Here is a 24,345-nt window from a genome sequence, read left to right as displayed (position 1 = left end):
TTAAGGAGCAATTATTAAAACAAAAAAGGGGAGCTAGCCCCCATATACAGTTACAGATAGCTTTGTTTACCACTAACATTTTAAATTTTTCAAAAGGGCAACTGAATCAAGATTTCAGAAGCACTGGGGACAACTAAACCCTAAGCCCCAAATGAAAGTTAGGTGAAAGAACCCCCTGACACAACAATGGAGATGACCTGACCCCCTCGTTTCCATGGGCAGGGGATGTGGATGCGTTTTTCCCATAGGAGAGAAGCTTCTATTTGGATCCCTGTCAGGAATCTTAAGTTTTTACCCATTTCCTCTATACAGGAGGATGCCAAAGGCTAAACTGACCAAGAAGGAAAGAAAAATGGCTATAGTGGCCGAGGCTTGTGCTTAAAAGAGGGAAAGCCAGAAAGATAATTACTAACCATCCCCAAAAGCAACCAGCCCTTGAGAAGCTCTTATGTTCTCTAACAATTGCAGATGGTGATGCTCCAGCTGTTGGCTCTTCTGACCCTCCCAGTCCCGGTAATGGCCCTATGGAATCTGCATCAATCTCAACGTGTGACCTGGGCAGTGATCAGCGCTGGCAATGCAGAAATCATCAAATAACTTGTCTTTAGATCTTTTTCAACCCCACAGGCAAATAGTCAGATTAGAACAAGGCCTGCCTCTGGACTCTGATGTGGCAAAGACTGCTATCCCATCCCTGACTAATGTTAAAGGACTTCTAATGACATTGCTTGGCCTGGCAATGCTTTTGCTGATGGTTTTTTCTATGCCTTCCTTGCATTATAAGTGCACTGCAAAACTCTTGTGAGCTTAGCCAGCCAGTTACATAAGATCAAGCACCAAGTGAATGAATTTCCCCTGAGAGGGACCGCAGCCAGTGATGGGTAAGAGGGGCTGTCATTCTGACCAACCTAAGACAGGGCCTTCAACTTTGCTCTGAAGAAGTTCCCGATGATGGGTAAGGCAGACAAGGCGATCTGCTCAACCTAAGGCAGGCGAGTTCACTTCTTTAAGCAAAGACGGGGGAGATGTTGGGAGCCATTTGGAGCTGACAGTAAAGCTCAAAGGCCATCTTGACCCCTGTGCTCACTTAAAGGCACGTACAAGGAAGTGGCTTACTTAAAAGACAGTAGGTGCCTGGGATTGCTTTGCTATGTCTGCAAAGTTTGTCTTAAATTTTCTTTGTTTTTCTGGACTATAGTAGAATGGCCTGAGTGTGAGGGCCCATGAGGATACACCGTGCAGCATGTGTGGAACTCCCAATACCCAGGCTGCTCCCATGTTCTGATGAGGACGACCTTACTTTTATATATACCCAGAAATTAATTGAACTGCTTCGGACATTTCTAATTGTAGTGGGCTGATGTTTATTACTGTGTTAGGTGGGGATGTAAAGTAACTGGGACAGGCTCTGGGATCATGCACAAGGGCCCTCCCTATCCTTGTCTGGAGAATCATGGCCCCCAGACTTGCCTCTAACCCCCGGCATGACCAATGCTATTCTTACCAATGTAATCTTGTTAAAATAACCTTTACAGCGGAGGGAAAAGGATAACTAATTGGGAGGTGGGTCTGCCATTAAAACAAAAAAAGGGGAATCTGTAGAGCACATGGGTAGTAAAGATGGCGCTGAGAGGGAATTGAGGGGCAGAGCCAGATTTGCTTTACGTTCAGTGGGTAACCAGCCCATGGAAGCTTAGGTGCATGATAGGGTGTGACCTTTACAGTGATTGGTTCTTTCTCCTCCCCTCCCATGCCACCTAGTCTCTTTTGGTTTAAAAAGTGCTTGCTGTGTGTTAATAAATGAGTTCCTGCTTGACTCGACTCCCCGCTGCATCTTATTGTCTCCCGGGCTCTAAGGGAGGCTGGTGAACGGGCAAGCAGCCACACTTACTTTCCTCTGACCCCATCCGTCTTTCGTGGGATGGATGAAAACCCGACAATTAGTACATTTCATAGCTAACATTGTTACTTCCTCCTTTGTCTCCCCTACGATTACTTCCCTTCCATCCTCCCCAACTCCTTCCACACCCCCCCCCCGATATTGTAAAGTTTGTTTTCAACGTAATGTCCTATACATCTCGTTGTCACAATGGGTCGGCTAGCATGTCCATTTAAATGTTACCCAATATCCCTTTTCCTCCCCAAATTACAAAAATATATATGCAAGATGCAAAACATCAGCATCAAATCTATTGAGAACAGGGGTTATACTGTGGGCAAAGAACATAAAAAAGAAACAAAAGAATCACATAGTGCATTATAAGTACATTAAAAACACTAGCAAAAAAAACAGCAACACTTGTATCCAGGCTTTATATGTACATAGTCTATGACCTTCTCTGCTTGTCCTAGACAAGTACAAGTCATTGCTAACAAGGGAAACCATAGGAACTTTGCTTCTTTGGGCCTGGCTTACTTCATTTAATATAATTTTTTCCAAGTCTTTCCATTTCCTAACAAATGAGGCAATGTCATTCTTTCTGATGGAGGCATAGAATTCATATATATATATATATATCACATTATCTTGATCCATTCATTTACTGGTTCTATATCTTAGCTAAGGTAAATAATGCTGAGATAACACGGTTGTGCTGGTAGCTTTGGTATGACCTTGTTTGTGATCTTTTGGGAAAATTCCCAAAAGTGGGATTTCTGGGTCATAGAGGAGCTCTATGTGGAGTCTTTTGAGGAACCTCCATACTGCTTTCCAGAGTGGTTGAACAAATTTACACTCCCACCAACAATACAGTGGGGTTCCTTTTTGGCCACATCCCCTCCAGCATCTGTTACTAGATTTCTCTTTTTTTAATTAAGATTTTTATTGTGAAAATACTGTAAAAAGGGGTTACAGTTACATGAGCAATGTATTGAATACATTTCTTATCCAGCATTATTGCCTCCTCCTTTGCTTTTCTCCTACCACCCTTCTCTCCCATTTCCTCAGCTACACCTCCCCCCTCGCCTAAATTGTGAAGTTCGTTTTTCGACAGAATGTCTTGTACATCTCATTGTTTCAATGAGTCAATCTGTGTATCTATTTAAACAATTTGTTTTAAAATTTTCTTGATTATCGCCATTCTAACTGGGGTGAGGTGGAATCTCAACTTTGTCTGGATTTGCATTTCTTTTATAGCTAGAGAAGTGGAGCATTTCTTCATATGTCTAATGGCCATTCTTATTTCCTCCTCAGAGAAGTCTCTCTTTAAGTCTTTAGCCCATTTACTAATTGGGCAGTTGTTTCTTTGAGGACTTGTTGGGAAATTATTTTTTTGAGTTCTAAGTATATTATAGATATGAGACCCTTGTCCTTTGTATGACTAGTGAAGGTCTTCTGCCAGTCCCTGGGCTTTCTGTTCATCTTGCTAGCTATGTCCTTTGCCTTGCATAAGCTCTGCAGTTTCATGCAATCCATTGGTCCAACCTTTCATTGATTTGTTGTGCTTCTGAGCCTCTATTAAGAAAATTTCAGCCTTTGCCAAGGAGCCCTAGAGTTTCTCTTATTCCTTCCTGTAATGTTTTCATGGAGTCTGCTTTGACTCCGAAGTCTTTGATCCATTTGGAGTTGACACTGGTGCAGGGTGGTATATACAGATCTAGTGTTATTTTTCTACTAGTGTTTAACCAATTTTACCAGCAACATTTACTAAAAAGGATGTTTTTCTTAATTCTGTTTCTTTACTTCCCTTGTCAAAGATTAGGTGACTATAGGACTGTGAGTTCATTTCTGGGTCTTCAGTCCTATTCCAATGGTCCTCAGGTATGTTTTTGTGCCAGTACCAAGCTGTTTTGATTACTACAGCTTTGCAGTTGAATTTGAAATTTGGAACTGATATTCCTCCAGCGCTGTTCTTTCTACTAAGGATTGTTTTTGCTATTTGGGGTTTTTTATTGTTCCATATTAATTTTTGGATTCCTTCTTCTATTTCATTGAAGAATGAGGTTGAGATATTGGTAAGTATCGCATTGAATTTGTGGATACCCTATGGCAATATTGCCGTTTTCACGATGTTAATTCTCCCAATCCAGGAGCATGAGAGGTTATTCCACTTACTTCGTTCTGTTTTAATTTCCTTTTTCAGGTTTTTAAAGTTTTCATCATACAGGTCCTTCACCTCTTTTGTTAAGTTAACTCCTAAGAATTTTAGTTTTTGTGGGGCTATTACAAAAGGGGTTGCTTTCCTAATTTCAGCCACCCTTTTTTCACTATTGGCATACAGGAAAGCCATTGATTTCTGAGTATTAATTTTATACCCTGCTACTTTGCCAATGTTTCTAATCAGCTCAAGTAACTTTGGAGTGGAGTCCATGGGGTTTTTTAAATACATGATCATGTCATCTGCAAAGAGGTAGAGTTTCATATTTCTCTATTTGGATCCCCTTTATGTCTACATCATGTCTTATTGCCCCAGCTAGGCATTTTAATACTAGGTTGAAGAAGAGTGGAGAGAGCAGACATCCTTGTCTCGTTCCTGAATTTAGAGGAAATGGCTTTAGTTTTTCACAATTAAGTATAATGCTGGCTGTAGGTTTGTCATATACAGCCTTTGTTATATTGAGGAATGTTCCATGGATTGCTAGTTTTTACAGAGCTTTCATCATAAAGGGCTATTGGACCTGTCAAATGCTTTTTCTGAATCTATTGAGATAATCATGTGGTTCTTATCTTTGCTCTGCTCTTGCTGATGTGATGAATTATATTAAATGTTTTGCTTATATTGAACTAGCTTTGCATCCCTGAAATGAATCCTGTTTGATCATGGTGTATGATATTTTTGATGAATTGTTGAAGTCTATTGGCCAAGATTTTGTTGAGAAGTTTTGCAACGATATTCATCAAAAAATGGGTGTATAGTTCTATTTCTTTGATGAGTTCTTGCCTAGTTTTGTGATCAAGGTTATGCTGGCTTCAGAAAAAGTGTGTGGTAGTGAATTTTTGCTTTCAATTTCATTGACTAGATGGAGGAGTATTGGTGTGAGTTCTGCTTTGAAGGTCTTTTAGAATTCAGCTGTAAATCCATCCAGTCCTGGGCTTTTCTTGGGCGGGATGACTTTTATTGTTTCTGTTAACTTGATTTAAATCATCTTGGTTTAGTTTGGGCATGTGAATATTTGCTAGAAATTTGTCCATATCTTTCAGATTCTCAAACTCATTAGAATAAAGTTTTGAGAAGCATCCCCTTACTATATTCAGAATCTTGGTTGTTTCTGTAATGATGTTTCCATTCTCATTTCTGAGTTTGTTTATTTGGGTGTGTTCTCTTTTTTTCTCATAAGATTTGCTAAGGGTCTGCCAATTGTATTAATTTTTTCAAAGGACCATCTCTTTGTTTTGTTAATTCTTTGTATAGTTTTTTTTTACTCTAATTCATTTAATTCAGATTTAATTTTAATTATTTGTTTCCATGTACTGTATTGGGGTTTAGCTCATTGTTCTTTTCCAAGGAGCTTTTGGTGCCTCATTAAATTGTTGGTTTCAGATCTTTCCAATTTGTTGATGTAGGAACTAATCGGTATAAACTTGCCTCTGAGTACTGCCTTTGCTGTGTCCCAGAGGAGCCAGTATTTGTGTGTTCATTTTTGTTAAATAGCATACACATTTGAATTTCCTTTCTAATCTCTTCCATGACCCACTGGTGGTTCAACAGTGTGTTGTTCAGCCTCCGTGTGTTACAATATCTCCTTTGGTGGCTTTTGTTGTTGAATTCTAATTTTATTCCCTTGTGGACTGAGAGGTTGCAGGACATAATTTCCATATTCCTGAATTTGGATAGATTTGATTTGTGGCCTAGAATGTGGCCTATTTTGGGGAATGTTCCATGTGCTACTGAGAAGAAGGCATAATCTGATGCTACTGGGTGAAATACTTGGTAGATGTCTGTTAAATCTAGTTGATCTACGCAGATTTTGAGATCTGAGGTTTCTCTGTTGAGTTTTTGCCGGGTTGTTCTATCTAGTGGGGATAGTGGTGTGTTAAAGTCCCCAACAAATAATGTCTTTGGATCTATGTGAACTTTGAAGTAAAGTAGTGTTTCTTGGATAAATTTGAGTGATCCGCTATTTGTTGAGTAGATATTTAGAATGGTAATATGCTCCTGAAGGAGAGATCCATTAATTGGTATGTAGTAACCTTCTTGATCAGTTCTCATTGATTTTAATTGAAGTCTATTTTATCTGATACTAGGATAGCAACTCCCGCCTGTTTATGTGGGCCATTTGCTTGATAAATTTTATTCCAGGCTTTCATTTTCAGAATGTGTTTATTTTTGTGAACAAAGTCTGTCTCTTAAAGATAGAAAATAGAAGGGTCTTGCTTTTTGATCCAACTGGACATTCTATGTCAATTAATTAAATATTTAAGACCATTAATATTGAGGGTTATGACTGAGAGGTTTTTGTCTGTCCCTAAATTTTTAACCATATTTTTTTGGGGGAAGCTTTGTCTTGGCTGTTCTTGTTGTGATTACATATGTCTCTGTTTGTGGACTGCTTCATTGCCTATATTCTGTTCTTGTTGGTTTTCTATATTTAGAGTGTTTTTGAGGATTTTTTTGAAGAGCTGGTTTGGAACGATATATTCCTTCAGATTTCCTTGCTGTGGAAGATTTTTATTTGTGCTTCCGCGGGGAATGAGAGCTTAGCCAGATAGATTATTATAGATTGGTAGTTATTTGACTTTAGGGCATGGCAATACCTCTTTCCAGGCCATGTTTGGTAATTCTGATTGGGTTACCTTTATATGTAATTCTTCGCTTTTCCCTGGCAGCTTTAAGAGTTCTTTCCTTAGTGGTTATGGATCCTGTATGGACTACTACATGGCAATGGGATGACCTAAACTGGTCTGGTCTATTTGGTTCTCTGACTGAGAACCTGCCAACTTTATCTTACCCGCCACAGCACAGGCTCTATGGTCCATTACACTACAAGCTAAAGACCTCATGAGAAACTCAACTGGGTGCATTCCTTGGGGGTGGCAATTCCCTGTGGGATCCCAAAGCCCTCTGACTCAAATCCCCTTCCAAAAGGGAGAGATCACACCAGAACCGAACAGGGACGTAAGCTCTGTTCCTAAGGCCCCTGTGGCTCCCTGGGAAAGCCTGGAAAAACAACTCCAGGCCTATGATAACACTCTACAAACCTGAAACCCCCAAAACTCCCTGCCACCAGGACTGAGAGTGGGACTATAGATAGCAGGCCCCCTCCCCCATCAAAAGACCATCTGTTCCCAAACTAGACACAAGGAAAATGGACTACAGCAAAGCAGAGAAGATTCTATCACGAATCGGCTTTGAGGACTGCAGGGAGACTAAAGCCTCCCCCCCCCCACCCAAAGAACCTGAAAAAAAACATTCTTTTTTTAAATTGTTGTTGTTTTTGTTTTGTAACTTTTTATGTCTGATCGTTTGTTTTTTTGTTTTTATTTCTTTTTTTTTCGGGGGGGGTCTGATCATGGGGCCTGAACTCTGGGCCTGGGTGCTGTCCCTCAGTCTTCAGTTTAAGGCTAGCACTCCACCACTTGACCCACAGCGCCACTTCCGACTTTTTTTCTTTTTGCTTATGTGGTGCTGAGGAATCGAACCCAGGGCCTCAGGCATGCAAGGCAAGCACTCTACCACTAAGCCACCTTCCCAGCCCCTTTGTTTTTATTTCTATGTGTTACTTATGTGTACTGTGGTTTAGGATTTGCTCTTCTAGTTAAAGCTTCTATTTTTCATTTGGTTTTTTCTTCTACTTTCCAATTTCAAAATTTGTAAAGTTTTTTCTTCTTTCTTTTTCTCTTGCTCTCCCTTCTCCTCACTCTCCACATTATACTACTCCATCAGAGCTACCCTGTCTAGTTCTGTATACAAAGTAAGTACTCCTTCTATGTGTGTAAACAATAATTACAGGAGTTAGTTTAGATTAAATGACTTCCCAATAATATCTGAATAATCTTTTACTAATCTCAGCAAGTCTCCCAAATACACTTATAAATAACTTATTTTTCTTATCTTCATCTAGATCTCTAAGCTACTCCCTACATAACCTTTCTTCGATTTCTTTTCCACCACTTACACTCAGTTACAAGGTCTTTATACTCTTTCTACTATATATACCCCTCCTCTAAGCTGTTCTTCCACTTTTACTATCATTATACTCAAGTTCTCTTCTGAACTTAAATTCTTATCTCTCCAATCTTAACCCTTCAGTTCTCCATCTGCTCTAGCCCATTGATCCCTTTATATTTGACCCAATTTACAGTTGGTTCTATATTTGACTACAAAATTGGCTCCATTTGACTGTTTTGAGTCCAAGGGGCCCATCTTGTTAACTCTAAGGAGCAGAATACTTATCATCCAAACCTAGATTGTCTCAAAAGTTACATCTATATGTAATCTCGATCCCAAATCCACAATATCGCTCTTCAAGCAAAGAAAAAGAGAGCTAAATAGGAAAACACCTACCCATAACTCTGAAACCCTAAAATCTATACATTTACATGACACTGGGTTGGCTCTGGTCGTAAAAGACTGTCCTACTGTCCTACCAGTGTGATTCTTGTCTCCAAATGGGTAGAACTAACCACAGAAACACAAGAAATATTGGCAATCAACAAACACCAACACCATCCCACATAAACAAGCTACAGAACAGTCCCAGAATAACCTAGAGGATAATGCTCAAAATAGATTAAAAGCATGGTTGGTAAACTTGCTGAATGAAAAATTGGACACCTTGCATAGAGTTATCAGAGAACACAATGAGGCCAACCAGAAGCTAATAGATAATTTCATGGCCTCCACAAATAAAAAGATAGAGGAACTTCAGCAGAGAGAGAAAGAATCTAATGAAAAGATAGAAACCCAGATTAAGGAGTGGAAAGAGAAGTCTGATAACCATCTCCAGGAGGTAAGGCAATCTATTCAAGACTTAAAAGAAAACTTTAATAAGGAGCCGGCCACTACTAAGAAAGACCAGCAAGAAGGAAAGTTGATAAACACTAAAGTAAAAAGCCTTCAAACTAGAATGGAGGAGGCCTAAGAAAGAATATCAGAGGCTAAGGACAGTGTAGACTCCATATAGAAAGGGTATACAATTATTTATAACAAAATGAAGAAGCATGACAGACCACTGCAGTAAATAGAGGATAACTTCAGAAAGCATAATTAGAGAACAATAGGTAAATAAGAGGGCCTGGAGAGAAGACCCAATGGATGAGGAAATATATTCAACAGAATACTAGCAGAGAGTTTCCCAAACATACAAAAGTACAGGTCCATCCAGATACAAGAAGCTTTTAGAACCCCAAATAGACCAGACCAGAACAGGTCATCCCACTGCCAAATTATAATCTGTATCAGCTCAATAGCCAATAAGGAAAGAATTATTAAAGCTATGTTATTTTAAAACATAAACAAATCCTTTAAATTGTGTTATTAAATTGAGATATATCATTATTCTATGTTTTCCTTCTATAATAGTAATTACTGCTAAGAAAATTGTTGAACTATCCAGGGTTAAGAAAGATATTTTTAAGGGTCCAGAGGAAGATGGAGGTGGAGAAGCTGGGGGCTAAACAAGCTTGCACATAGAAACCAGTTTTAGTGTTCCAGTGAAAAGTCCAAGGCTAAAGTCACACCAAGTGGGCCATCATAGTACAGATACGAAAAATTTAGGCAGACTGGTAAAGGAGACTGATTTGAGAACTTACTAGTGTCCGTGGGGGCAGCTGTAGCCACCATATCAACAGAGAGAGCCTGGGACAAAGGTGCCAGAGATGGTGTGTGAATGGATTCTACTCACCAAGAACTGACAAGGAGCAGAAATCTTTATCCTGCTGACCGGAGACAGCCGCAGACCATGACCAACCCAGAAATCAAGGGCAAGGCATGAATACACCCCAAGACATCCTCAATTCTAATCTCAGAGCAGCTGTGGGAGGTAGCCCCTTCCCCCACCATGGGAGAAGAACTCCATTTTTAATACTAAAAATACTGGGACAGGACAGCAAGCACATAACTCAGGCCTTGGAAGAAGACAATAGGAGCCATTCAACCGGTTAAATGAACCTGACCCACAGGGCTCAGCTCCACCTAAGGGGAAGTTGACTTTCCCAGGCAAAGGAACCTCTGCCCATGGAGGAGTGACTTTCATCACTGGGTAAACAGAGCCAGAGGCTGCCTCACCCCACTGCAGCCCAGACAGCAGAACTAGAGGACAAAAGAAAAACAATGGGAAACTAAATACGCATAAATCCTGAGAATGACTACAGGCTGAATTGTGTGAGTGTTTCAGGAGTTAGCCTCTAAGAGAGAAGCTACTGATTGCTGACAGGACTCAAACCTACCCACAACCTAGCCCCATCACTGCAACTCCTAGGTAGAGGAAACACCATGTCCCTCTTTTGTGATACTCAAAGCAAATTGCCCACCCACTGAACTGGCCTTGGAAGAGGGTAATAAAGTCCCTGGTAAGGCACGGCCTCATTGTGCTTGCTCAAACAACATTATTTAAGAATCAAGTCAAGCCACAGGAAAACTAAACAGCACAAGCAAACTAGAGACTCCACCAAGAGACTGGTTATGGACACAGAAGAGACACAAGATTCCTCCACATTAAAAAAAAAAAATTGAAGAATTCTTTTTCTACCTAATTTTTATATTTTGAAAAAAAACTTAAAGTTGTTTTCTATCTTTTTCATCATTTTATTTTAGGTTTTTTTTAAATTCTCTTTTCACTCTTTTCCCTTTTGCTCCTTTTTTTTGCTTTACTTAATTGCTGTTTTGTACATCCCCAGATATATAACCACTTTCGATGATTAGACCTTATCTTTCATTGTATCCATACATTATTCAGATGTTGACTACTAAATTCACAAATACTCAGCCTTACCTCTTTTAATTTTAGTAATGTTTCTTTACATTTATATAATTTTTGTGTTTTATTTAAAATTTTTTATTTTTCATTTTTTTCTGTATCTCCCTTCTTCTTTCCTTCTATCCTTTACCTCTCTCTGCATTTAGATCTTGGTTATATTCCTACTCTCCCTTTCCCTACCCACATTCCTCCAATCTTATTTTCTCCTCACAATTCTCCCTAAACCTATTAATTGCTGGTCTGTTGACACATTCTTTGATTTTCTTAGTCCACTGATACGTAGTTGTTTGTTGTTGAACTAGATTGTATCTGTTAGATTTTATCTGTATTCATTTTGACTGCTTCAAATAATCTTTGCAACTACAGGGTTCTAGTTGATGCTTACCTTAAAATAATGTTCTAGCATAGAATTGGCTTTCCTTTCATACCCAAATAGGCACAACAAGCTGGAGAAACACACAAAAAAATGGCAATTCCAGATTTCTAAACTACCTCTCTTGATAATCAGGCAACAGAGCAGTTGAAGAATAATCCAGAGGAGAGTTCTCAAAATGCTCTACAAACACTATTGGAAAACATGCTGATTGAAAAGATTTAAAGCCTGCAAAGGATTCTGTGTGAGCATGATTCAGAAATTTGTGAGCATGTAGGAATAGTCATAAATGAGATGGGGCTAACCAAAGATTAATACAGGAAATTCATGAGCATGAGGAAGATAATCAAAGATTAATAAATGAATTGGATGAATGGGATGAGAATAAACAAAGATTAATATAGGCATTCATGGAATCCACAATCAGAAAGCTGGAGGATTCCAGAGAGGCCACCAAAGGAATGCTGAATGACGCCCAGCAAAAGGAAAGGGAGTCCAATGAAACTATTACCAATCAACTAAAGGATTTGAAAATGAACACTGAAAACCACATTAAGGAGGTAAAGAAGTCCATACAAGATCTAAAACAAGGTTCCAACGAAGAATTTGAAGACATCAAATCTGACCGATTACAAGGAAAGGAAATAAAAAACAAAATAGAAAGTCTTGACAGTAGGTTAGACCATGCAGAAGAGCGAAACTATGGGATTGAAGACATCCTAGACATTATAGAGAAAGTACAGACAAGTATTCAATACAAATCCAAGAAATATGATAGATCTATTCAACATTTAGAAGGCACCATCAGAAGGCCTAAGTCAAGGATAATAGGTGTACAGGAGGTCCTAGAGACAGAAGATAAAGTTCTAAGAAATTTATTTAACAGGCTCTTAGAAAAGAACTTACCAAATATGCACAATGATAGGTCCATTCACATACAAGAAGCCTTTAGAAACCCAAACCTCAGATTTCTCAGCAGCCACAATTTAAGCAAGAGCCTGTATGATCTATGCTACACCCAAAACACAAACAATTATCAACAAAGAACCCTGTTCCCACTTAAACTCTCCTTCCTAATGGAAGGACAAATAAAAATCTTACAGAGCAAAGAAAAGTTGAAACAATATACATCGACCCAACCAGCTCTACAAAAAATACTTAGAGATGTTCTATACTGAGAAAACCAACAAGAGCACAATGAAAGCCAAGAAACAGCCCCCAATCACAGAATCCAAGAATCACTAGAAGAACCTAGTTGGCACAGCCCCCAAGAAGGTGGATAGGATAACATGGCAGGAGTTAACACACACCTCTCAGTTCTAACTCTCAATATTAATGGACTTAATTCTTCAATTAAGCGACATAGACTGTCTAGATGGATCAAAACAAGACCGTTATATCTGTTACTTTCAAGAGACACACCAGGGGAAGATGGCGGAGGAGAAGCTGGAATCTGAACAAGCTCTCGCATAGAAAGCAGTTTTAGAGTTCCAGTGAACAGTCCTAAGCCAGAGAATCACACCAAGTGTGCCATCACAGGACAGAGAGTTAGACAAGAGAGGGGAAGCCAAGGAAGGAGACACATCTGAGCTCTTGCCAGCAACCGCCGTGGCGGCTGCAGGGTCACGGCGGCCACTGCCACCGTGGTCATACCTGAGACACAGAGAGTCCGGGACGAAGGAGCCAGACGCAGCAGACGAGCAGATTCTACTCAACACTAGCAAGAACTGACAAGGAGAGGACATCTTCATCCTGCAGTTTGCAGACCAGAGACGACCCAGGATCCAAGACTCGGCATGAGTAGAAGCCTGACGTCCTCAATCCTTCTGAGGGAGCAGAGGAGGGAAGGCCACCACTCCCCCCCAGCACCGGTGATCTCCATCTTGGATACCGACAAAGCTCAGAGTAGCTGCTAGCTCCAGCTCAGGCCTTGGAATAAAACAAGCCATTTAACAGGTCACAAGAACTTAACGGCGAAGTGACCTCACAGACTCAGTTCCATCCAAGGAAAAGTCACCCAGCTCAGGCGCCAGCCATTGGAGTGGCTCTCCTCAATGGGTAACCAGAGCCAGAGGCTGCCCCTCCCTCTAGCAGCCTCCACAATCAATTGAAAAACAGAAACCCTGAGAATGGCTCCAGGCTGGGCTCTGTGAGTTTTTTTCACAAAATAGCCCCAGGGCAAAGCTACTGTTTGTTGAAAGGCCTCAACTCTACCCAGAACCTAGCCTCATCACTGCATCCCCCTCTTTTGTGATTCTCAAAACAGATCTGCCTCCCATTAAACTAACCTGGGAGGGGGATCTCAAAATCTTGGGTAAAGGAGAGCATTTTTCTGCCTGTTCGAACAAACTGACTTAAGAAACCAATCAAGCCACAGGACCTCAAGCTGACCAGAGACTCCAACAAGAGGCTGGTTACAGACAAAAGAGAGATACAGGATTCTTCCCACCCCTCCCAAAAAAAAAAAAAAAAAATCAAAGAACTTTTTTTTTTTTTTGGTACCTTATATATATAAATTTTTTTTCCTTTTCTAAAACTTTTATTAATCTTTAATTTTTGCCTCTTTTGAAAAAATAATTGTTTTCCAGTAACTTATTTTTTTCCTCTTACAATTTTTATTTTAGGAATACTTGAATGTGCGTTTTCCTTTCTTTTCTTGTCTTCTTTCTCTTTCTCTTTCTTTCTTAATTATCTTTTTGTTTTTTGTCTAGCTCTACTGAACTTCTGATCTTTTCTTCTCTCTTTCCTATCCGTTTCACCTTTTCCTCTCTTCTGTTCTTCTTTATGTGACTTAACTCTTGTCCTGCACATCCTCAGATAAAGCCGTAGTTAACTAGTAGACCCTATCCCCCATTGTGTACATACTTAATCCACAAATTTATTACTCAATTCAAAACCTCTGAGACTTAAATTCATTAATAGCAGTACTACCTCTTTATACCTATATAATATTTTAAGCATTTTTTTTAAGTTTTTCACATCTCCTCTATGTCCGTCCCCTTCTCTCAATATATTCAGATTCCTCTCTAAATAGATGGTCTTTTAATCTCTATAATAACATTAATTTTTAAGTTTATATTTTTTTTTCTGGTCTCTTTTCATTCCCCTTTCCCTTCCTTCTTTTTCTCTCTCTGTCTACTTGCATCCTACCCAACCTATTTCCTGCATTGTGATTAGGACATAGTTAACTCTCCCTGTGCCTCCCCACACCAATCTATTCCTATTTTTTACCCACATCTCTCCCTAACCCTAATAATTTCTGGTTTTCCAAATTCTTCTCTGCGGTTCCAAGTCCATTAACATATAGTTGTTTGATGTTGAATAGATATATCTGTTGAACTAGATTGTATCTGTAGACTATTGACTGTACAAATGCAAACTTTGGTTGATGGTTGCGTTAAGATAGTGTTCTAGCACAAAACTGGTGCTATCTTCATCTCAAATGGGCAGAGTGAGCCGGAAAAACACAAGAAAAAAGACAAATTCGGGTATCTCAATTCCCAATCTTGATAATCAGGGGTCAGAACAAATAATGAATAATCCAGAGGAGAGTTCCCAAATAGCTCTACAAACACTGCTGGCAAACATGACAAATGAGAAGTTTGACAACTTACAAAGGACTCTGTATGAGCTTGATAGGGAGAGAGAGGAGGCATCCCAGAAGTTTATAAAGGAATATCATAAGCGTGAGGAAGCTACTCAAAAACTGATACAGGATTTGCGTGAACAACTTGAGAATACTCAAAGAGAAAGGGAGGAATGGCGTGAGCAGGCTGAGAACAGTCAAAGAGAACTGCAGGAATCCCACGAACGGGAGGAAAGAGAACTTCAGGAATCCCACGAACGGTAGGAAGCTAATCAAAGAGTAATACAGGAATTGAGAGACCAGGTAGAGAACACACAAAGATCACTAAAGGCATTCAAGGAATCCATTAACAAAGAGCTGAAGGAAGTCAGGGAGACCACAAAGGGAATGCTGAATGGAACCCAACAGAAGGAATGGGAGTCCAAAGAAACAATAACCAATCAACTAAGTGATTTGAGAACAAACACTGAACACCAAATTAAGGAAGTAAAGAAATTCATACAAGACCTAAAACAGAGCTTCAACAAAGAACTTGAAGCCATCAAATCTGACCAATTAGAAGGAAAAGAGATAAAAAACCAATAGAGAGTCTTGACAGCAGGTTAGACCATGCGGAAGATCGAATCTCAGGGATTGAAGACAGCCTAGATATTATAGAGAAAGAACATACAACCATCCAAGACAAGTCCAAGAAATATGATAGCTATATCCAACACCTGGAAGACACCATCAGAAGGCCTAATCTAAGGATAATGGGTGTAGAGGAGCACCTAGAAACAGAAGTTAATGGTCTAGGAAATTTGTTTAACAGGAGCCTAGCAGAGAACTTCCCAAACATGCAAAAAGATAGGCGTATTCAGATACAAGAAGCCTTTAGAACCCCAAATAGTCCAGACCAGAATAGGACATCCCACCAGCACATTATAATCCAAACAGGATCAACTCAGACCAAGGAAAAGATCCTTAAAGCTGTCAAGGAGAAAAGGTTAATCACCTATAAAGGGAAACCAATTAGAATCACCTCAGATTTATCAGCAGAGACAATCAAAGCAAGAAGAGCCTGGAATGATGTATGACAAGACCTAAAAACAAACAACTATCAACCAAGAATACTGTACCCAGCTAAACTCTCCTTCATAACTGAAGGCCAAATAAAAAACTTCCATTGCAAAGAAAAATTGAAAGAATACATCCCCCCCAAACTAGCCCTACAAAAGATTCTTAAAGATGTCCTACACATAGAAAACCAACAAGACCGCAATAAACGCCAAGAAACTGCACCCAAACTGAGAATCCAAGAACCATAGGAAGAACCCAGTTTTTGCAGCCCCCAAGAAGGTAGATAACATGGCAGGAACTTCCAAATACCTCTCAGTCCTATCTCTTAACGTTAACGGACTGAACTCTCCAATTAAGCGACATAGACTGTCTAGTTGGATTAAAAAACAAGACCCTTCTATCTGCTGCCTGCAGGAGTCACATCTTGCCCGTAAAAACAAACACATTTTCAATGTTAAAGGCTGGAACAAAATCTAACAAGCAAACGGCCCCCATAAACAGGCGGGATTTGCAATCCTAATATCAGATAAAATAGACTTCAAATTAAAAATCGTGAGAAGAGATAAAGAAGGTCGCTACATACTAATTAAAGGATCTCTCCTTCAGGAGGATATTACAATTCTAAATATCTATTCGCCAAACAATGGAGCACCCAAATTTATCAAAGAAACACTACTTTCCCTCAAATCCCATATAGATCCAAAGACATTAATTGTTGGGGATTTTAACACTCCACTCTCCCCACTAGATAGATCAACTTGGCAAAAACTCAACAGAGAAACCGCAGATCTAAACAGCTGCATAGATCAACTAGACTTAACAGACATCTACCGAACATTTCACCCAGCAGCATCAGAATACACGTTTTTCTCAGCAGCACATGGAACGATTTCTAAAATAGACCACATTTTAGGCCACAAATCAAACTTGTCTAAATTCAGAAACATTGAAGTTATACCTTGCATTCTCTCTGACCACAGGGGAATAAAAGTAGAGCTCAACACCAAAAGCCACCAAAGAAAGTCCAGTATCAAATGGAGGCCGAACAACACACTGCTGAATCATTAGTGGGTCATGGAAGAGATTAGAAAGGAAATTAAAATGTTCATACTATTCAACAAAAATGAACACACAAATTACCAGCTCCTCTGGGACACAGCAAAGGCAGTACTCAGAGGCAAGTTTATAGCTCTGAGCTCCTACATCAACAAATTGGAGAGATCTGAAACTAACAATTTAATGACACATCTAAACCTCCTTGAAAAAGAGCAGCAAGATAAACCCCAATCCAGTAGACGGAAAGAAATAATTAAAATTAAATCAGAATTAAATGAGTTAGAATCCAAAAAAACAATAGAAAGACTCAACAAAACAAAGAGTTGGTTCTTCGAAAAACAACAAAATTGACAGACCCTTAGCAAATCTTATCAGAAAAAGAAGAGAACACAACCAAATTAATAAACTCAGAGATGAGAAAGGAAACATCACCACGGAAACAACCAAGATTCAGAACATTATAAGGGAATACTTCTCAAAACTTTATGTTAATAAGTTTGAGAACTTGACAGAAATGGACCTTTTCCTAGCAAATATTGACATGCCAAAACTAAACCAAGATGAGTTAAACCATCTTAACAGGCCCATATCAAGCATTGAAACAGAAACAGCAATAAGAAACCTCCCAGCTAAGAAAAGTCCAGGACCAGATGGTTTTACAGCGGAATTTTACAAGGCCTTCAAAGCAGAGCTCACACCAATTCTCCCCCAACTCTTCAATGAAATTGAAAGAGAAAGCTCACTACCGAACACATTCTATGAAGCCATCATAACCCTCATCCCAAAACCAGGCAGGGACTTATCAAAGAAAGAGAACTATAGACCCATTTCTTTGATGAACATTGATGCAAAACTTCTCAACAAAATTTTGGCCAATCGACTTCAACAATTCATCCAAAAAGTCATACACCACGATCAAACAGGATTCATTTCAGGGATGCAAAGCTGGTTCAATATACGCAAATAAATTAATATTATTCATCACATCAACAGGAGCAAGAATAAGAACCACATGGTTATCTCAATAGATGTAGAAAAAGCATTCGACAAGATCCAACACCCCTTTATGATGAAGGTTTTGGAAAAATTAGGAATCCATGGAACATTCCTCAATATAATAAAGGCTGTATATGACAAACCTACAGGCAGCATTATACTCAATGGTGAAAACTAAAGCCATTTCCTCTTAACTCAGGAATAAGACAAGGATGTCCACTCTCTCCACTTCTCTTCAATATAGTATTAGAATGCCTAGCTACAGCAATAAGACAAGATGCAGACATAAAGGGGATCCAAATAGGGAAAGAAGAAATAAGACTCTCCCTCTTTGCAGATGACATGATCTTGTATTTAAAGAATCCCATAGACTCCACTCCCAAATTACTCAAGCTGATTCAAAACTTTGGCAAAGTAGCAGGGTATATAATTAACCCTCAAATTCAATGGCTTTTCTGTATGCCAACAATGAGAAAAGTGTGGCTGAAATTAGGAAAGCAACTCCATTTGTAATAGCCCCACAAAAAATAAAATACCCAGCAATTAACTTAACTAAAGAAGTGAAGGACCTCTATGATGAAAACTTTAAAATCTTGAACAAGGAAATCAACACAGAACTTAAAAAATGGCAAAACCTCCCATGCTCCTGGATTGGAAAGATTAACATCGTGAAAATGGCAATACTTCCCAAGGCTATCTACAAATTCAACGCAATACCTATCAAAATTCCACCCTCAGTCTTCAAGGAAGTAGAAGAGGCAATTTAAAAATTCATATGGAACAATAAAAGACCCCGAATAGCAAAAGTTTTGATTTAAAAAAAAAACACTAATTAATACACTTTCCTGGGATTTGAACTTAAGGAGTCATCCTTGATTGGCATAGGCTTTTCCAAATGAGTGATGCTTTTAGTTGTTCATTAGACTTACTAGTTTTTTGTTATTATTCCCCTACCAATATTTTTCCAGCCTATATATAAATATAGATAGATATATAGATGTGTGTGTGTGTGTGTGTGTGTGTGTGTGTGTGTGTGTGTGTACACACACACACACACACACACACACACATTTCCTCTATCAGTCACTGCTCACTGCAGCCAAAATCCTCAGAGTCTTACTTGTATGTAAGTATGTTTTCTCACTTTTTTCTTTCACTCTCATGTATGATTATTACAGACTCCTCTCCACTTTAAGGTAGGTAAGGGGTATCAACTATCAAGTGTTGGCTTCACTAGAGAAAAAAATGTGGTACTTTTCCCAGTGTTGCATTCAGACCATTAAATTGTACTGTAAACACTTTCCATTGTTCATTCAAATTTTACTCCAATAATTCTCTCACTCTGGTGGATAATATAGGAAGCATACAAAGAGAAAACAATATCCTGCTATAGCTTCAAATAAAACAAAATCCAACTCATAAACTCATATTACTTTCCTAAATTAAAGACAAATAAAAAAAAAACAAAAAACAAAACACTGGGCACTGTTGGATCATGCTTGTAATCCTAGCTACTCAGGAGGCTGAAATCTGAGGATTTTTATTCTAAGCTAGCCTAAGAGGAAAGTTTGTGATACTCTTAGCTCCAATCAACCACACTGAACCAGAAGTGAATGTGTGGTTCAAAGTGGTAGAGGGTTAGTTTTGAGCAAAGAGCGAAGGGACAGTGCCCAGGCCCTGAGTTCAAGCCCCACAACCAGCAACAACAACAAACATTCTAATGTAAAGGTGTAATTTATATAAAAATTTTCTATGGATACTGTGCCTACTCTTCTTTATACACAGAAATGCTCTGACTATGAAAAATTCCAATTTGACAAGATAGATACTGTGATGCCAGAAAAGAGCATGTAGTGTAAGTTGTTTTCACGTGAGTGATGTGTCTTTACCAACATCATTAAGTTGATGCCTAAGTTCACTGTGCACAGAAACACTTCCTTAGGAATGATTAAAAATCCATCAATTTTTATGTTAAACATTACTATTTTTTATTTTGTTATAAAGATGCTGTTCAGAGGGGTTACAGTTACATGAGTAAGGTAATGAGTACATTTCTTATCAAACATTGTCATTCCCTCCTTTGTTTGTCTCCTACTATTCCTTCCCTCCCCCTCTCATCCATTTCCCCTCACCCAAGCTGTAAAGTTCATTTCCAACATCATGTCTTGTGAGTCTTATTGTTGCAATAGGTCATCCTGTGTCCTTATTTCAGCATTTTGTTACTCCCTTTCCCCTCCCCAAATTAGATAAATGTAGATACAAGATGCAGGGTACCAACATCAAATACAGTGACAACAGGGGATTTACTATAAGGGATAGAACCTACAAGAGAACAAAAGAAAATCCATCGTACATTAAAAACAACAACAAAAAATCCTGTTGTGTGCCCAAGTTATGGAAAAACTATAAGATACTCAATTTTCTTCTAATTTGGAGATTCAAGGGAAAATAAATTATTTTCTCAGAACAATCAACTAAATTAACTGTGTTCTTTTTTCATAAATATCAACTTTTAGCTAGTAAAATTTCATTGACATTTAATTAAAAGCAAAACTAATACCACAGAGAAATTACTAAAGACATAAAGGTCATGGGTGTGTATTTAAAATAAAAATAAATCTAGAAGCTTGGAATTTCTGAATTATTATTGTAACAAAACAATTACACATGAAAAACTAAAAGAGCTTCTTGCTTGGAGGTGGTCTTTGAACAGTTCTACATATAAAATAAGGGATTTATAGTTTCCCATATTTCTTAGCCTACAATTTCAAAGCCTACATATAAAATAAGGATTTATAGTTTCCTATATTTCTTAGCCTACAATGCTAGGGACCTTCAAACGATAAATGAAACAAATTATAATTAATCTTTAAAATTGATGCTATATTTGTGAGGTTAACATGACTATTTTTCTTATGAAGCTAGATCAGTAAAACTATTATATATTATATAATAAGGAAATTTTATCTCACATCTAGCATCCACGGAGTCTGAGCAGATTTTCCATTGCTCCAAGAAAATAATCAGCTATACAACACTGGTGCTTTTTTGTGATAGGAAGAAAATTATAAATAACATGAAGATAAATAATGATTAAGGCACAACAGCTAATATGTCATTTGTAGGTCTTCTTCAAAGAAATACTTTCTTGGGAAATTATAAAATTAATAAAGAACTTTGTATTTTGAGAAATATATTACTCCTTACTTCATTGTTCTATGTCAACACATGTAATGAAGCCACCTTATAGTTTTAACCTTAAACAATTGATGTTCATACATTCTCTTCAAATCTTCAGTTCCAAAATTATAAAAAGTGAAAGGCCAAAATGCACCAATGGCCTAGGCAATACAACCAAATGCACATAGTACCAATGATTCCAGAAAGTGATTATATCCATGTCAAATTTCCATTCCTGGCAAGGAACTTTCAACTTAAAAACACAGTGGTTGTATATACTGCTTAAACCCATAATAATATTTTTATAGAAAGAGAAGTTTTATATGGGAAGAGAAAAGAGAGAAAATATAAATATGGGCGATTTCAGAGCAAGCTCAGTCACAGATCTGAATCGTTTTATGTTTCAACTAGCTCACGTTATAATCTGCTACTTACAACTACTGAAATTAGTTTTCTAGAGTGGAAAAAGTTTAGATTTTTCAGTACAGTGTGACTTGACTATGTGGAATCACACTTGGACTGTATCATTTCTGGGTTGCTGACAGACAAAGGTAGGCAAGTTTTCAATTTTCTAGCTTCATGACTCTTAAGGTAGCTCATAAACAAGATAGTTTATTTTTTCCCTCATTTGAGGTTTTTGTACAGTTGACTTCCCATTAAAATCCCTTAATACACTCTTTATAGAAAATTATTCAATTGTTCTTTCAAATTTAAGACAAATGTATGAATGGGTTACTTCATTTCAACTTACTTTCTCATCCCCATAGAACAATCAATCCATTAATGAAATACGTTAGCTGAATTCTTAACACTATATCAACATTATGCTCTGTGTTCCATAAATAAATTTTATTTTCAGCTCATATTCAGCATTTTATGTAAGTTTTCTTATTTAAACTATTTATTGTTTTATGAATTGCTTTTCATTTTGACGTTTGCCCCTAAATGCAGGACATTATTTTATTGATCAGTACATCTTCCACAAACTTTAGGAGAGGTATTGAAAGCATAGGAGGTTCTTAATGCTGGTGTCTTACACTTAAAATTATTGAAAAGATAAACATATATATTTAATATACTATTCCACCATTAGTAAATGTGGACAGTGTGAGAGAATGGTAACATACAGAAGGAAGACAATGGAAAGTATAGAAGGTAAAAACAGAAATAAGCTAGGGAGGTCTCTCTATTGCTCGTTAGAGACCTACATAGATATAGAATTACCTATATCAGATGAAAAGAGAAAATTGGGAGGGTTAGGGAATTTTCAGATTCTGTTAGACTGAAGGTAAATTTTAACTTAGAACTGAATCGTTGAGTTATTTAGCTAATTAGTAATTGTACTGATATTGCTATGTACCAGGCAGTGATTTAGCTGCTAGTAATTGGCTATCAATAGCTGCTATTTTGTGTAGGACGGTAATGTTTGAAAAAGAGACATTAAAATAAATGAGAGAAGCAGCAATGAAAATGTGTAAAAATAACAATGAGGGCTAGATTTAATGGTATATGTCTATAACCCCAGATACTTGGGAGGTGGAATCATGTAGATCCTTGTGTGAGGCAAGCCCTAGTAAAGTATAAAATGAACTCATCTAAAAAACAAACATTGAAAAAGGAATTGGAGGTAGAGTTCTTATGAAGTAAGAGACACTTATTCTAATTTCCAATACTTCCAAAATCATAATAAAAATAATAAATGATAACAAGAGGTTCTTACTATGCCCTGTATGTAGTTTTTGTTTTGTTTTGTTTTGTATTTCTCTTGATTTTCTGTACCTTGTTTCTTGTTTATAAGATTATTTGATATATGGAACGGAAGGGGAAACACAGAAATAGCAGAACAAAGGATGAATCAAAGCAACCTTGATACTCACTATGTTGGATGTGAACCTTACAAGTTGGGAGGGAAGGGGAATATGGAGGAGTAAGAAAGAAATAATGAAGGATAAGGTAACAATGGTTAAAAACAAATGTACTAATTACCTTACTTATATAACTGTAAACCCCTTGCTCATAATCTTTTCAATAAAAATTAAAATAAATTTTAAAAAATGATAAAGAATAATGAGAAACCTAATCTTAGTGAAGGATCATGTGATCAGGTGACATTATTTTGCTCTGGTATCTGAATGACAAGAAGGTTTGTCATTGTGAAAAGCAGAGGACCAGTCAAGACAGATGGAAATAAAGTATGAATTTAGTTGCACATATTCTAAAAAATATAATCAATATTGCTAAAACATAAGTAAGTAATGAAACAGTTTAAGATGGATGTGAAAAAGCAAAGAACAGATTAGTAGGACTATGGTTTACTGCTTTGAATACAACAAGTAAATTATATTTCCACTATGTTGTAAAGTCCTTGGGACGGAATTCACATACAAATCCATGTGAACACTTTCCCCTAGAGAATATGATGTGGCAGATGAAGGGTTCAAAAATAGTACTATATCATTAAAAATTGTTTTGAGCCAGGTGCCAGTGGCTCACGTCTGTAATTCTAGCTACTCTGGAGGTTGCCATCAGAGCATCACGATTCAAAGCCAACCCGGGCAGGAAAGTCCTTGAGACTCTTATCTGCAATTAACTACTCAGAAAACTTGAAGTTGCACTGTGGCTCAAGTGGTAGAGTGATAGCCTTGAGCTGAAGAGCTCATGAACAGAGCCTAGGCCCAGAGTTCAAGCACCACAATCCAACAAAAATAATTGTTTTGAATATAACATGACTCAGTTACCAGTTCCTGAAACTTCTTATCTGTCTAAAAGCAGAGCTTCCAACAAGAACTAAAATGAGTTGAATTGACGTAAATAACCTCCCAGAAACTTGGGAAGATTGACTCTCATCCTCAAAGAAGAAAAGTGTTCCAATCACACATAAATAGACTTGTCACAGACTGATCACAAATCTCCCCCATTTTTTGAGGGCCCATTTATTTTTTCTAACAGTCATTTGTTTTCCCATAAGAGCTATTTCCCTACTCCCTTCACTATTACGAAATCACTGTTTTCCTGTAATTGCCCTTCTCTTCCTCCAGTCCTTCTATTAAGATAACATAAAAGCTCTAAATTCTAAATGCCTCCTTGAATCACATTTTTCTGTGAACTCATACCTAGTATATTGACTGAATATTTCTTTTCTCTTGCTTACTCAGTTTTAAGTTAATATTCAGTTTCCAAAGACAAAAGTAAGGGAGTAATATTGTTTAGTTCAGTTCACAGTCTTGGTAAACATGGG

Source organism: Dipodomys spectabilis, unplaced genomic scaffold (genome assembly GCF_019054845.1).
Source record: "Dipodomys spectabilis isolate Male_0828 unplaced genomic scaffold, ASM1905484v1 ptg000048l, whole genome shotgun sequence".
Lineage (NCBI taxonomy): Eukaryota > Metazoa > Chordata > Mammalia > Rodentia > Heteromyidae > Dipodomys > Dipodomys spectabilis.
The sequence above is the reverse complement of the archived record's forward strand: the minus strand, read 5'-3'. Positions refer to the sequence as shown.